The sequence below is a fragment of the Danaus plexippus genome, chromosome Z, assembly GCF_018135715.1.
Source record: "Danaus plexippus chromosome Z, MEX_DaPlex, whole genome shotgun sequence".
Classification (NCBI taxonomy): Eukaryota; Metazoa; Arthropoda; class Insecta; order Lepidoptera; family Nymphalidae; genus Danaus; species Danaus plexippus.
The window spans coordinates 2,219,345-2,234,220 of record NC_083559.1 but is presented as its reverse complement, the minus strand read 5'-3'; the positions used below and the strand labels follow the sequence as shown (position 1 = coordinate 2,234,220).

Sequence of the window (14,876 nt, the reverse complement as noted above, 5' to 3'; positions counted from 1 at the left end):
CTAATAGGAAAAGTTAAAAAGCAAAAAAAAAAAAGCTCGATTAATGGGTATAGCATGAAATGTCTGAATGAAGCACACGAACAAACACGCATCGAGTGCTGATTTACATTATTCAACTGTCACAATAGCGATTTATGATCTCTATTGCGTTGAATTGTGTTTTGAATCGCAACTGGTATTGAAAAAGTTTTACTGCTGTAACTTTAAAATTCTGTGAAATTCTGGCGCAATTATTTGGCTCATTGGGTGGAAGGTGTTTGCGAGTGCTGTGTCGCTGTCGAGGTCATATTCCTATGACTTTACTAAAACCTGTCCAGATGATCACGACAGTTTCTTATTTACAAGAATTGCATCTGCGAGAGGAGCTAAATCTTAAAGAATTGATAAGAGACATTCGATCGAGTTGATATTTGATATCTGTACGGTTTCTTCCAAAAAAATAAATTCGATCAGGAAGTAGTTTTAATTTTTTTTTAAAGCTTTCAATCGCTACGCATAGTATATCATATAATTTTAATCGAATAAACATTCTATTTCCTAAAAAACTTTTCTCACAATAATGAGATCTAATATTTTCGCAAGTTTTATTCATTCAAATGAAGCTAATATTTTTCGGATAAACTACGCGGATTTTTATTATTTAAAAAACTACATAATCCCGACGTTTCGGGATTATGTACTTGCTGAAAAGTAACCGAAACGTCGGGATTATGTAGTTTTTTAAATAATAAAAATCCGCGTAGTTTATCCGAAAAATATTAGCTTCATTTAAACTTTTCTCACTTTAAACAAATGATTAAGTTATCAAGTATTATATACGAAAATTAAATGAATACAGCAACTTTGATCTCAAATAATATATAATAATTTATTTCATACAAATTACACTTTTAATGTAATTCTTATTTAGTCACGTGTTGGTTTTCTTCCAATATACAGATAACATTTGGGTTTTCGGACGATAGATATCATAGTTCCAATATCATATTAAATATTACTAAACAACGTCGTAGTGGAATAAATTTTATTATCATAATATTATACACATGTTAATAAATTTTGAGTTATAATTGAGGATTCTAATACTAATATTTTTTTTTTAATTGAGAACCTTCGTTTTTAAAGATGAATTTATTAACGTTCTGTGTTCAAATTAAAACTGAACATTGTATATTATTGAATCAATGGTCGATTAATTGAATTTAATTTGCATCTATGTATGTCATTCTAGTCAGACAATTTACAGCGTTCAACCATACTGAATAATTCTTTTTCCGTTTGCTATTGAAATCTATGTATATTTGATCACGTCTACGAGGGTACCAAAACCTGTGCCAATTTTTTAAAAAACTCCTCTTCCGATCACGAATCTACGGCCAGTGTTTTTTTTTTTTTTAAGAGTAAAACCAAACTTTCAGATCTGCTACATGACAGCAATGTGAGTTGCGTTGAATGATAAATAAAATTATTTATAAGAAGAAAGAATTATCGATTTTACTACCAACGTTGCGATGGTTGAGGGCTTATCTTATTTTTTTTTTAACCATAATATTACTATTACTGATCCCTCTTGATGTTAACTCAACTCAATACACATTTGTATATGATATCACAGCGCGTAGTATTCTTTATTAATTTCTTATATTATTTTCAGTTCTATAATAACTTCTTATGTTACAAATTCTCGTCAAAGGAATTCCGTTAATGGATTAAAAAAAATTTATTAGAATTTATGTCAAACATTATATAAATAAATTTATAATATAGTATCAAAATTGGGCGTCAGTTGACGTGGAATATTTATTGAACATATTTCAACTCTGATTTAAAGAAATAAAAATAATTCTATAGATTTTTTCTTTTTCTTTCTTATTCGTACATTATTTTGTGAAGTGCACCCGACTATCATTAAGAATATATAATATTATTTTATAGACTTTTTTTTCAGCTGAAGTAACAAAAGATGAAAGATGATTTAATTATAATTCGTGTTTCTAAACTAATTTCTAAGGGAGTTTCGGAGAAGATTTAATATGTTACAAGGCTGTAGTTTCAAGTTTAAGTTTAAGTTGTCTTTTATATAGTCGGATGCGGAAAGGTGTTAACAAATATTTTGTTTATTGAAGTCATGTAATAAGTTGACGATAATATATTAATACACAAAATTTTGTCATACAGCTTGATATAATTCTATTATACATATGTATTTGATGCATCATTTTTGCCAGGATTTCATATTGTTGTCTAGTCGAATTCTAAGTTTTTTTGATACTTTTTGAATATGTTTAGCAATAATAGAATACAAATACATAGTAAGATATTAAAAACACGTAATTATGACTATACAAAAATATTAAGTAAAATTCAATGCATATAACACACTCATTTTTATATATATATATATTCAGAAACATGTATATAGATGTATATATATATATATATATATATTTTACACACAATTTTATTCAATATTGTGTTACATTTCTGAACTTCATAATTTTAACGGAAGAGAATAAAACTACGTACGTGTGAAGTCAGATCAGGTGAAAATGTTACGCAACCAAAATTTTTGTAATAGTTATCCAGCGAACATTTAAAATTGCTTTATTTCAGGACAAAAGCATATACTGAATATTTTTTCATATAAATAAATAAAATAAAAAGTCACGTTTTTACATAAGCATTTGTTTTCTCGACCACAAAGTATTTTAATGTTATCGTTTTAAATAATGTGTTTCGCATTTAGGAAGGAAATTATAAATCTGTTTTTTCCAGGGCCTACTCTCGACTCTATAGTTGTAGAGCCTGAATTTATTTGTAAAACATTAGCAAACTAGTTACAAGATTAACGTTAGTGTATTTTTCTATTACACTTGTGGCGTTCTTAGAAATGGCTTTTACAGTCTATATGCACTTAGTAAATATATTAGAGAAACTTTTAGATTCAGTCTTTTATTGCAATAATAATACAAAAATATGTATCTAATGTGATTGACTTATTTTTATTGCATTTTATTAAAAAATATTGATTGATTGATTGATTCTTATTAAAGTCTAATATAATTTAATCGCTCTACGATAAATGAACAGCTTATATTAAAATCATTCTAAATCATTTCTTTTAAATCATAAGATATTTTAATCACCTTGCAAATAATCACTGAAGGCCAGGGTCGACAAGCGTAGACCGCGAGATGTAGTAATTACATAACCTACCACCGCATAACAAAGACTAGGTTAGTTCTGAGATGATGGTTTTCTTAAACGATATCTGTGCTGGTTAATTCAGTTTGGAGAATCAATTTGTAATCAAACATTAGAAGCATTAAAACGTCTCTTCACGATTTCGAGAAATATCATCAGTTGTTATCAGATTTAAAGGATTATATCTGCATATTTTCTTTATAAGAATAAAAATATGTACACTGCTCAGACTTTTATATTTAATACTTTAAAAAAATATATATATCACATCTCCATAATCTAATGAGGTCTAAGTTTTCCGTTTGTAGCTTAAAAATTTATGTTGCACATTTCGTTTATATAAATTATTCTTAGAAAATTTGAAAAAAAAAAAAGTGTCTTCCTTCCGCTGTGGCTTTTTTCAGCATCTCTTTTAAAATATTTTATGCAAAATTATACGTAAGATGAATGTGTAAAGTTTTATGATGATGTAGCCATGAGATTAGCATATCTATAATTACTTCAGATTATAATTGAAGACCGTGGGTATTTTATGTTGTTACACCTAGTTACCGTGTATGGAATTGATATAATACTATTTGGATAAATTTTTTGGAATAAATTCTATAACTTTGTATTCCATAAATAACAAAAACATAAAACGACCTCTGCGTTTATTTTATAAATCATTATCGAGATATCAGTTACATTTTTTTTTCCACACAATAATTAACAAGGAAATTCTAGATTGGTTATGAAAATTCAATTTTAAAAATAAGCTATTTGTCGTCCGTCCAATATTATTATTAACAGCATTACAAATTGTTATCAAAACAATAATATAATTCGTCTTCAGATTTTTACTTATCATTGACACGTTTGGTTTGCATTGATTTTCATAAATTAGTCCAAAAATTTCAAATATTCTCACTATTTCCTATTAGATTTCATTTTATATCCGCCACTTCAAAGTTTAACCAACATTTTCCCGAATGTTACAACTCATAGCAAAGTTAACCAATGTTCGGTTAAACGTCACTTGCATAGACGGCTATTAGTTTGATTAGAATTATTTTCCATTTTCATACAATTACCGTGTATGTTAATTAGTTTATGAGGTGAATCATGTCCTTCGGAATCTAATAAATGTTAGACCTTGTAAGTATTTTATTTAATTAGAAGGCTTTAACAGAGCTCACAAACAATTCAAACAAATAAGTTCCATTTAATTATTTACTTCTGCTTTTTCTTACATTCTAGACAGGGTTTATTCGTTTATACCGAGAATAGAAAGCTTTGCTATATTAAGCTAACAAAATAATGAGGAGGTTCTTCTTACAGCAATGCATAGATAAGTTTTAAGCTAAAAGCAAAGTCTGAAGTGTGGTTTATTTATTAATATTGTGGGGGCATGTTATAAAACAATATATTTTTTTAATTATTAGTAATATAAAGATTTGAAGAAGCTTATATTGATATATTTATATAACTCGGCTTTTTAGGGTTCTTCTTCGTGTATCGCAATAATAGTAAAAGGAATATTTCGTTTGTGTATTCGGTCAGACAATTTTTTATAGAAATTAATATGTTATTTACAGTAAATAACCATTTATTGAAGCAAGATAAAAATAAAACTTCTTAGGAAACGTAATCTAAATGTAATCCTGTTCAAGGTTCTTTTATTTGGTATTTTTTGATGTTTATGTGCTAGCAAAATACATGTATTTTGCGTTCCGTTTGACGTCCGAAGTCCATTATGAGAGTACATCGCTGTCTTCGCCTCGCTTGGCCGCTAGATGTCGCTACTAATAGACGGTAACGGATTAGCGACCACCCTTCATGTCACTTCCAGTCCGGACCGTAAACTAACTTTTAAATACAAGCCACTAATTTCTTAATTGTTGCATTGTTTTTTGAGCCTAGCACTTGGTCGTTACGAAAATCTGTGAAAAGTCATATTAATTGTGGCGATTTTTAAATTTTATTTAAATACCCTTCGAAATAAAAGTTAATATAAAATGAGTGATCGGGAGGATATCGTGCCTAGTGAAAAGAAGAGTTCAAGTGGAGGTAGCTCTTCGGAATGTCTTGGATCATGACGAGCCGCCAAGGAAACGCCAAAGAGGAGCTAGTCTGCAGGATCTGGAGGAAAGGTTTGACATATTGTCACAGCAGTTTGTGAGTCATTTAAATAATGTTTGAACGGCAAGGTTTGCTCCAGCTTCGAATAATGTATCTGCAAACGTGCAAGTACCCTTATTTAATAACACAAATAATTCGGTATTGTCGGTCAATGACCAATTTTTATGTCCCCCGAAATTAAATGCGGGTAGTATTGTAAATTTGAACGTGGCGGTCAAAGAACCTACTTTACCGAAAGCAAAGCCGGTTCGTGTTGACAAAATAAGAGTTATGCAAAGATTTGACTCATCTGACTGGAATGCGGTTCGTTATACAGACGTTCAGAAAAAATATGCGGCCTTCCCGGCATTTACTGAACTAAAAGTAAATGAGGAGCTGCGACGTTTAAAGGATCCTTTTACTACTTTACGTTGGTTTCAAATGGAACGTAGTTTTGCCGCGTTATCCAATGCATTTTTAGCCCAAAACGAAGCGATAAATTCTGTTGTACAAATTCTAATTGATTGGTGTGCCTCAGCTGACATTCAACTTAACGCGACCTTTATATATAAAAAATTAAACACGTTATTTAGAAAAGATTCCGATTACAAAACGGTTTCTCAAAACATACTGCAAATAATTTGCGGCAAACGAGCTGAAGTTTTAGAGATGCGTCGGCGGGATTTAGTTAAAAAATTAAAAGATGAATTTAAGAAAGAAAACCTTAATAAAATACCTTTTTCTTGCGAGTACATGTTTGACTCCGGCTATCGGTATATTTACAAAAAATTTATGGGGTAGATAAATTACAAAAACAAACTTTAACATCTAACCGTTCTCGTCCGAAATCTCCCGAACCTTCGACCTCATCCGCCAATATCTGGTCGTTTCGAAGTCGACTAAGTAATAATTTTAAAGTTAAACACGGCGAAGCCAAAGACCATATCGGTTTTCATCCGAAGAACTCCTCAACTACATAAAAAGGGGGGAGAAAATATAAAGCAGAAGATGGAAGGCCGGGATATAAAAATAAATGATTCAAAGGTTTTTTCAGACGGTTGTCTAAGAAATTTTATAAAAATTTGGCTTCATTTCAATGCACCCAAATCAATACGCAAAATAATTACTGGTCTCAGGATACCATTCAACAAGCCACCGCCGCTAGTTTCCCCAACTTTATTTGTTTTTATGAAGTTTAAAACTCCAACTTCACATTTAATGTCGACCGAAATTCAGAGTTTGATTCGGTCGAAGGTTTTGGAGCCAGCACCCCTTACACCATCCTTCATCGCGCCTCTAGTTATAATATCGAAATCCGACGGAAAAAGTCGAACAATTTTCAATCTCAAGGCATTAAAAAAGTACATGAAGCCAAAGCATTTCAATCTATTTCATCATCACCAAATACCCAATTTTCTTCAACGAAGAGATTGGATGGTGAAGCTGGACTTAAAGCCAAGCTTATTATCACTTGCCGGTGAGAAATCATCACCGAAGATTTCTTCGGATCAGCTATCAAGGTCAACTCCTACAGATGACATGTCTGCCGTTTGGGCTAGCAGCAGCGCCGCGAATTTTTGCCTCCGTAACGAACTGGACCGCAGAAATACATCGCAAGAAAGGGCTGTAATTTATCTCGATTATTAGTTAATTGTTCATCAGGACAGAGATATACTAACAACTCAGGTACAAGTCGCAATACAATTTCTGACCGATCTGGGTTGGTGGGTATATACGGAAAAATTGATACAGACACCAACGAGGTCTATCGATTATCTGGGAGGGGTATGGAACCCCAGTTTCAACACGAAGTTTTTACCCTCCAGTTCTTAAACTCCAACGAATTCGTCAAATATTGCATGCGAGACTCGTGGCTGGTACTTGGACCCTAAAGCAGCCACAGCGCCTATTGGGTGACCTAAACTTTGCAACCTTCATCACCCACAGTCGAAGATTGCATTGCCGGTTATTACAGTTACACAGCAATAAGCTCAGGAAGTGTCCACAATCCCAGATTCAGTTTTCGGAAGAGGTACGTACCGAACTAATTTGGTGGATGGAAAATATCGGTGGACAGTCACCCATTCATGCCAAAAGAATGTCGACGAACCACATCATCACCGACGCGTCAGACATTCAATGGGGAGCCCTTGTAAACAACGAATTGATAAAAGGCGCGTGGGAACATCATCAGACAAATTATCATTGCAATCTGAAAGAAATGTCTGCAGTGTTAACCGCGATATCAATCAAAGCGATGGAGCTTCGAAACTCGACAGTGATTCTTCAGAACGATAACAAAACGGTTGTGACGTACATGAAGAACGAACGTGGAACACGATCACGTCAATTGTTGGAATTGACCCGACAACTGTTGAATCTGTTAGACCAGTTCAACATTGTGCTTCGCTCGCACCACTTACCAGGTCTCCTAAACACCGAAGCCGACCGCCGGTCTCGAAACCGCGCGGTCGTCGAGTTTTATATCAGAGACAAGGAAACTTCGAGGTTATTCAGCTTAAAGGGGTACACCCGATTTAGATCTCTTTGCTTCCCAGACGGCACATGTCGTAGCATTGTTCTCTAGACTTGTCAGACTCGAAAGCCTACTTTCACGACGCTTTTAGCCAATCGTGGCATTACAGACTTGCACGGCTGTTCCCGCCACCCAGCTTAATACCCAGGGTCTTGGATCATCTAAATTCAGTCTCAGGTCAGTTCACCCTAATAGCTCCCAAGTGGAAGAAGTGCTTTTGGAGGCCCGATGTGAAGAATCGTGTGATAAGGCATCCTGTGAAACTCAAAAATCTGAACAAACCGTTGGTAGAGACAGCGACAATGCAACCTCCAGCAAAAGTCGGAAAGTTACATCTGGAGGCCTGGCTGATTTTGGATGGGATGATTTAACAGAGACATGAACACCACAAGAGAAACAGTTATTGTCATCGTGCTGGAGGCAGTCTACCATAAAGACTTATGCCCCGATTTGGCGTAGATGGGTAAAATTTTGTCAAGGAAATAGCATTAATTTTCGTTTACCAAAACTAGCAAATGTAGTAAGTAATTTAGCTTATCTATTTTTAAACCATGATCTTTCCTACCGAACCATTCTTGTGCATAAATCAGTCATTGCATCCGTTTGCGAAACGATATCCGATATTGAGGTTTCTACAAATCCTGTAGTGAAACACATACTCAAAGCTATTTTGCTGGCAAAACCTAAGCCCCCTAAGCTTCCGATTCGGGATGCTAGGATATTGATTAGATCTTTAAAAAGGTACAATATTTTAGATTGTTTGTATCAGGTATCCAGACATACAGCAGCTATATTATTATTATGTCTTCTGGTCGTAGAGTACATGATCTTACTCTTTTGCATGTGGATAAACTGCACTTTATAGATAACATAAATTCGATAACCTTGCATCCTGTTTTCGGTTCTAAAACGGACTCTTCTTCGTACCAACAATCTAGCTGGACATTTTTATCCTCACCAGACAGGAGCATTGATGCAGTATATTGGTTACGTACATTAGTAAACCTGGCTCGGAATACCCGAGGAAATATAACAAATTTATTCTTAGCGACTAGAAACCCGAGAAGGCCAGCGACTGCAGCAATGATTGGTGGTTGGATAAAGAAACTTCTGGCTGAAGCTGGTATTCAGGCACCAGCTGGAAGTTGTAGATCAGCAGTCTCTTTGAATTGGGTAGAAAATTACCCTATTAATGACATTTTAGCCAAAGCTAATTGGCAATACGAATGTACCTTTAGAAAATTTTATCTAAAAACACAGATGATTTACATCCGGATATCACGTCAGAAAAGTATCTGTCTCAATATTTTCAGGCTGATTCATAAGGGATTTATGTAATAATTAATTCATAATTTAAAATATATTTTTAATCACATTGTTGCATTTTAATATAAACATTTATATATATATATATATATATATATATATATATATATAAAAACAAGCCACCAGGAGATAACAAACAAACTCTCATAATGGACTTCGGATGTCTTTGGAAGCATAATACAAATTTTATTGTAAAGGTAAAATTTTTATATTATTTTGAGTAAAAAAAAAACCTATAATGGTAAATTAGTGTTGCTTGTTAGATTATTCTCAAAGTAATAATTTTACCATCACAAACTTATTTGCAGTTACTAAACTTATCGCGACCTACATATGTATGTCGATATATGATTAAGTAAGTTTGCCTCTCAGTATTATAAGTCTTTCGTTGTGTGAATATTTAGTACTCTCATTGGTTACATAATAAATAAACTGAAATTAAATTTCAAAAGATTAAACAATTTTAAGCACGGCACCCTAGGATTGCAAATCAAACTTGCCTTCGGCCTTTTTTTATCTTAAAGACTTCTTAATCGTGAGCCTGGAAAGTAATGGCTTTAGTAACTGTCCTTCATGTCTTGTTAGTCGCATTTTATTTTCTTTGCATGTGAAAAGACGTAAATTTGATATTATAAGCGTCTTTCGTAGATTTTTGTTCTTGAAAATTGATTCAGTCGAGAGGCTTAAGTGAAAGTAAAAATACATGCAGCTGCGACAAAAATATAAGTTTTTCTTTCAATATGTAGTGATTAAAAAAAAAAAAATATATATATAAATATGTCTTATAAAATATTTTAATTGCATATGTTACTCATATGGTAAGTGTTCCGTATAAACCGGCGTCTTAAAATCTGTTTTTATAAATTACTATATGTTTTGCGAAGATAAATTCGAAGAATCTGAATAAACGGTAAAGATATATTTTTTATGTATATGATTTTAAGTCTAACCTAAGGTGACTCCTATATGATTTGTTGCAACCCCCTTAACAAAAGATCGTTGTAGAATAATAGTCATAGGCGAGTTTATTTGAAGAACGAGAGAGCCGGAAGTCTCTTCCTTTTATCTCCTCTTTCGTACCGCGGATATTGTTGTGTGTAAATACCTTCCGTCAGGTATCCGTTAGTGTTTCGTTTTTCTTGGTTTATAGTCTAAACGGCGTCATTCGTTAGTATCAAGGAATTTTTTATTCAATTGTCACGGGGCACACAAAATCATCCGTTTTTTAAGGCATAGAAAAAACGATTGTGTCTAAAAAGGAGAAAAGCTTTTAATAGGACTTTATCCAAAACTAAACCTATAACACCAACAGCTCGAAATGGTAAAGCCGGTATTTAGTTTCTTTCCTTTTTGCTTAATTCAAAAGATATTGAGATCACTTTGTGGATTTAAATATCGTTTCAATAGCCGGTAGTTTGAGGAAATATTGCTATAATTTCAAGAGATATCATTGCCTATAACTCTTCATTGTAAGACACTTTGTTATTTTTTTTTTTAAGTTCATGGTACATAAAGAACTTTGCCTTATTTCTTCCATGTGGAATGCATAATTCCCCTCATCTTTAAAAAAAGAAAATTTATCAATACCTTTCTAATATAAATTCAAACAATATTCAAATTTAATGCGCCTCGATTTTGTTTTCAAATTATTTTCATAAATGTGTTAGTTGATTTTTCAATAAACAACAACAACTATGATATCAAATGCGTATTACGTTTCGGTAGTGAAAATAAATCGTGCTCAACTCACATTTTTGTTATTTATAACAAATCGAAACAATTATCTTCTGAAACCTGAGAAGTTGCTCTGGTTATTTTTCTTTTAGCAAAACATCAATTTGTTATTGAATTTTTTTTCAAATATCAGACGTTTAGAAGCATTTTTTAAAAGCACTTAAATTATTTCATAGTCGTAAAATGCCAACGCGTCTCGATCTGGCATATGGCAGGCTTTTGCCTTTTTTCTATCGTCCATATATCTACAGCTTTTGTACTTGTATATATATTAAAGTAACTGATGAGAACAACAAACTGTAACGTGAACTATCCATAAAAAATATGACAAACATCCTATTCGTTACAGTCTACTGTTTTATGCTTGAATTTCAGTGTTACCTTTAATTAAGTTCTTTTAATTTTTTTGTAAGTGCAGTGTCGAGCAACTATTTTGTTTGTGACATCCCAACCGGGGCGGCCGATGGCTGTCATGTGTCAACTATTCTTTATTTTTATTTTCATTAAACCAAAAATGTCATAGCTTCACCAAAGGTGGTGCTTTGTCTGAATATTATTCCGAGTTTCCTTTAAATTAAAAATCAATTTTTTTAAACTGTTATTTCATGTTTAGGTAAGAGCATTATCAGAGTTGGAGCTTCCCGAATAGTATGTTACTGTCGGCTTTTCTTTCGAAAGCACTGAGTTAATTGTAAATACCTGAAAAGATGTTTGAAGTACTTCGTTGTGCAGTTTTAATGTTATTTTCTTCCGTTCACGTATAAGCTAGGGCTACTTGTTCCGACTGAATGCACGTTAAAAATTAAGAATTTTAATGATGAGAGGGTATTAACATTATTTATATTTTGATTGTTTTAGAAAATAATAAATAAATGAATGGTTATGTTTTAGAACATACAAACAACCGTTTGAAATTCGTAATAAAAAAAATACTCAAATAATTTAATGATTTAACGTTACGGTCGCTCCTAAAGCGACTGTGTTAATAAACTATTGATCTTATCCTACTTTTTCACTCTCATACGTTGTTTTGAATAACATTTTAAAGTAAATAAAATGCTATAAACTTTAAATAAACGACGCTACTCAAACTTTGTTCAATATTTGCAGTTAAAAATGAAATTCTGCTTCCATAGGACGAAAGGTATTCAAATCTGTTGCTAGACGTGGTATTTAATATATTCAAATAGTTTTAGCAAGATATCTGTACTTGTGTACTAAAGCAAACATTTATGTACCTACAGTACAGTTACAGTGACGAATGTAAAAGGCAGGGTAATTGTAAAAGTTATAATTATATGCTACCGAAAACATATTTTAGCAGTGGAACCGCTAATTTGAGGTAGAAATAATGGTATACGGATAATTCGCGTCTATGAAAATAACGTTCTGAATGTTTTAAAATTTAACCGACTCTATTAATAATATTAATTGTTTAAATGATATCTAAATAAATCATCGAAATAATTCACGAGGTGAACGAACGTGTATTAAACATGAGTTAGCTAAAACTCGTACAACATTATATATTTAAAGAATGACAAGTTATGTATGCGTTCGTATAAAAAGTTCCTAGTGATATTAATAAATATCACGCAATATATTCAATGTATGAAATACAAAATAAGGTCTTTTATTTTGGCTTTTCATAATTTAATTAACATTCAAATTTTTGACTATGCTTTACAAGCAACCCTCGTGAAATATTTTGTGGCTGTACACTGTCTGTATTCGCTTCGATGTTATCGAAGTATTCTTATTTTGTTGGTAATAATTTTGTATGCATTTGTTTTTAACCAGTTTTCCTCACTCTTGATTCAGCGAATTTTTTTCTTAACCGGGCTATAAAATTATATTAAATTGCTAAGGATTTTTTTAAGAATATTTAATGTTATGTGTGAATATTTATATCTAGTGTTACGAAGTGTGTTAATATTAATAATCTGTAAATGTGTCTACGTCTATGCGTCTACGTGCTTGTATGTTCCTTTTTTTGTACCAAATACAGAATATTAATAAAAATATATTGAGCATAAAGTCAGATACGTCTGCTCGTGTATCCATTTATGAAATACGATACAATAGATTTGAATAAGAAATATATAAATAATATTTGTTGTATTTGAATTCAATTATCATTTCAATTTCTAGTTGCATTATTATATTACATTATAATGAAATGTTTTGTTTGATTGTTATATGTAATTTTATAGAATTATTATAGTTGATCGTCATTGAAAATACTCGGCTTTATTTACTAATTAGCTTTCATATAGTTCACCCATGCATACTACTTTATACGACCCACTTTATTGTCATCGTTTATTCAATTCTAACGTAAGTCACACTTCCGTACGACAATTTTAAGTTTTTTGTCTTATTTTAAGTCTTCTTTAACTGTACAACAACTTGGAACTCAATAATAATAAAAAAATTGATGCGCTTTTATTTAGTACCTTGTTTAAATGCAAAAACTTTGCGGCGCTATGCGACAGAGATCGTGTCTTACATAATAACTTAGGACCACTAAAAGACTGCATTACATTTTAAAACATCTAGAGAGCCTTCTGATACCTGGAAGCTGCATTATGTCGGGATGCTTCAAGCCCTTCGCAATATGTATTAGTGTTAAACAGACCGGGTATGCTGACTTCTAATGGTGTTGTGTAAACTTATACATTTAAAATTTGTTGGCGCTACACCTACTCGACGTGTTTATATTTATTTTAAACTTGCATTTTAAATAAATAATTTAGTCTCAAGCGCTAGTTGAATTTACCTGTTTAATCGGAATTTGTGCCTGGCTTTCATCCTCTGAATCCTCCTACATTGTTTAGCTACTGTTTATGCATGCATTGTTGCAGCATCTTCACTTTCTTTCATACCTTATATTTAAAAACGAATATCGACTTTTGGAAACTAATGATGTCTATAAAGATTGTGAATATTATAATGCGTTGTGATATTTGATATAGGATTTTATGAATAAACAGTCGGTTTGATGGTAATCTTATTCAATAATTAGTAGCGATTTTTACCTTGTCGACCAGGAATCGTGTTTTGTTACCGCTTAACATAAATTTTAAAAATTGTATTTTAATTCATTATCTTTGTTCATTAGACATCAGTATCGTTAGTATAAGATGTAGGCTCCTGATGGACAAATATGTTTACTTTGTGTGTACTATATATTGAATAAATTTTAATGATTTCTTTTTTACAATCAGGAAAACAATAAAAATATTCTCTATGACCATGGAAATTTTTTTATTATTTAGGAATGATTCGTTTATATCTCTAACAATTTATAATTTTCATAAACTCTATACGATAATTGAAAATAATTTGTTATGTATTTGAAATAATCTAAACCTGATAATCATAATAAACGTGTATTTCATCGTGCTTCTAATTAATTTTGTCGGTTGTATTGAAATTTCAATTTAATGTCGTGTTTGACAACATCAACGTTACGGGCATGTTTCGTATTTACCAAAATTTAGCTATGCGTTTAATTTATCGACAGAGTGATTTCAATTGCGTATACTCTTGTAATAACAATTTACGTATTTGTTTTTCGCTAACAGTTTGCGGTGTTCTAATTGAGGTTTTTATCCTTTGAACGCGTAACGTTTCTAATAAATGGATTTTTCTAACATCCCGTATTATAATTTGTTTGTTTTTAATCTTTAATAAAACTACTCGTGTTAATTCTGTTAATATACCTATTAGAACACATCCGTGATGATGAACGATTAATTCCTCAGCGAAATTAAAGCTTTAAACTGGTTATGCTTAAAGCCTGTTGACTACATAAAAGGAGAACTGGAGTCTTTTACCTTATTATAACAAAAAGCGAACACGTTCAGGTATAATCGACGTTTACAATTTAATTTTCCTTTCGCATCTGCCATGTGATTCAGTTTCATCGAGATGTATGTATATATTATAACATATTTCCATTGTAATATTTTAG

The 14,876-nt window shown here is 31.9% G+C and overlaps 1 protein-coding gene across 1 annotated transcript in view; it reads left to right on the top strand.

The window, feature by feature from the left end:
- LOC116778152 (chondroitin sulfate proteoglycan 4) overlaps positions 1–14,876 on the top strand; it is a 43,529-nt gene that overhangs the window by 16,006 nt on the left and 12,647 nt on the right. The window lies entirely within an intron of this gene.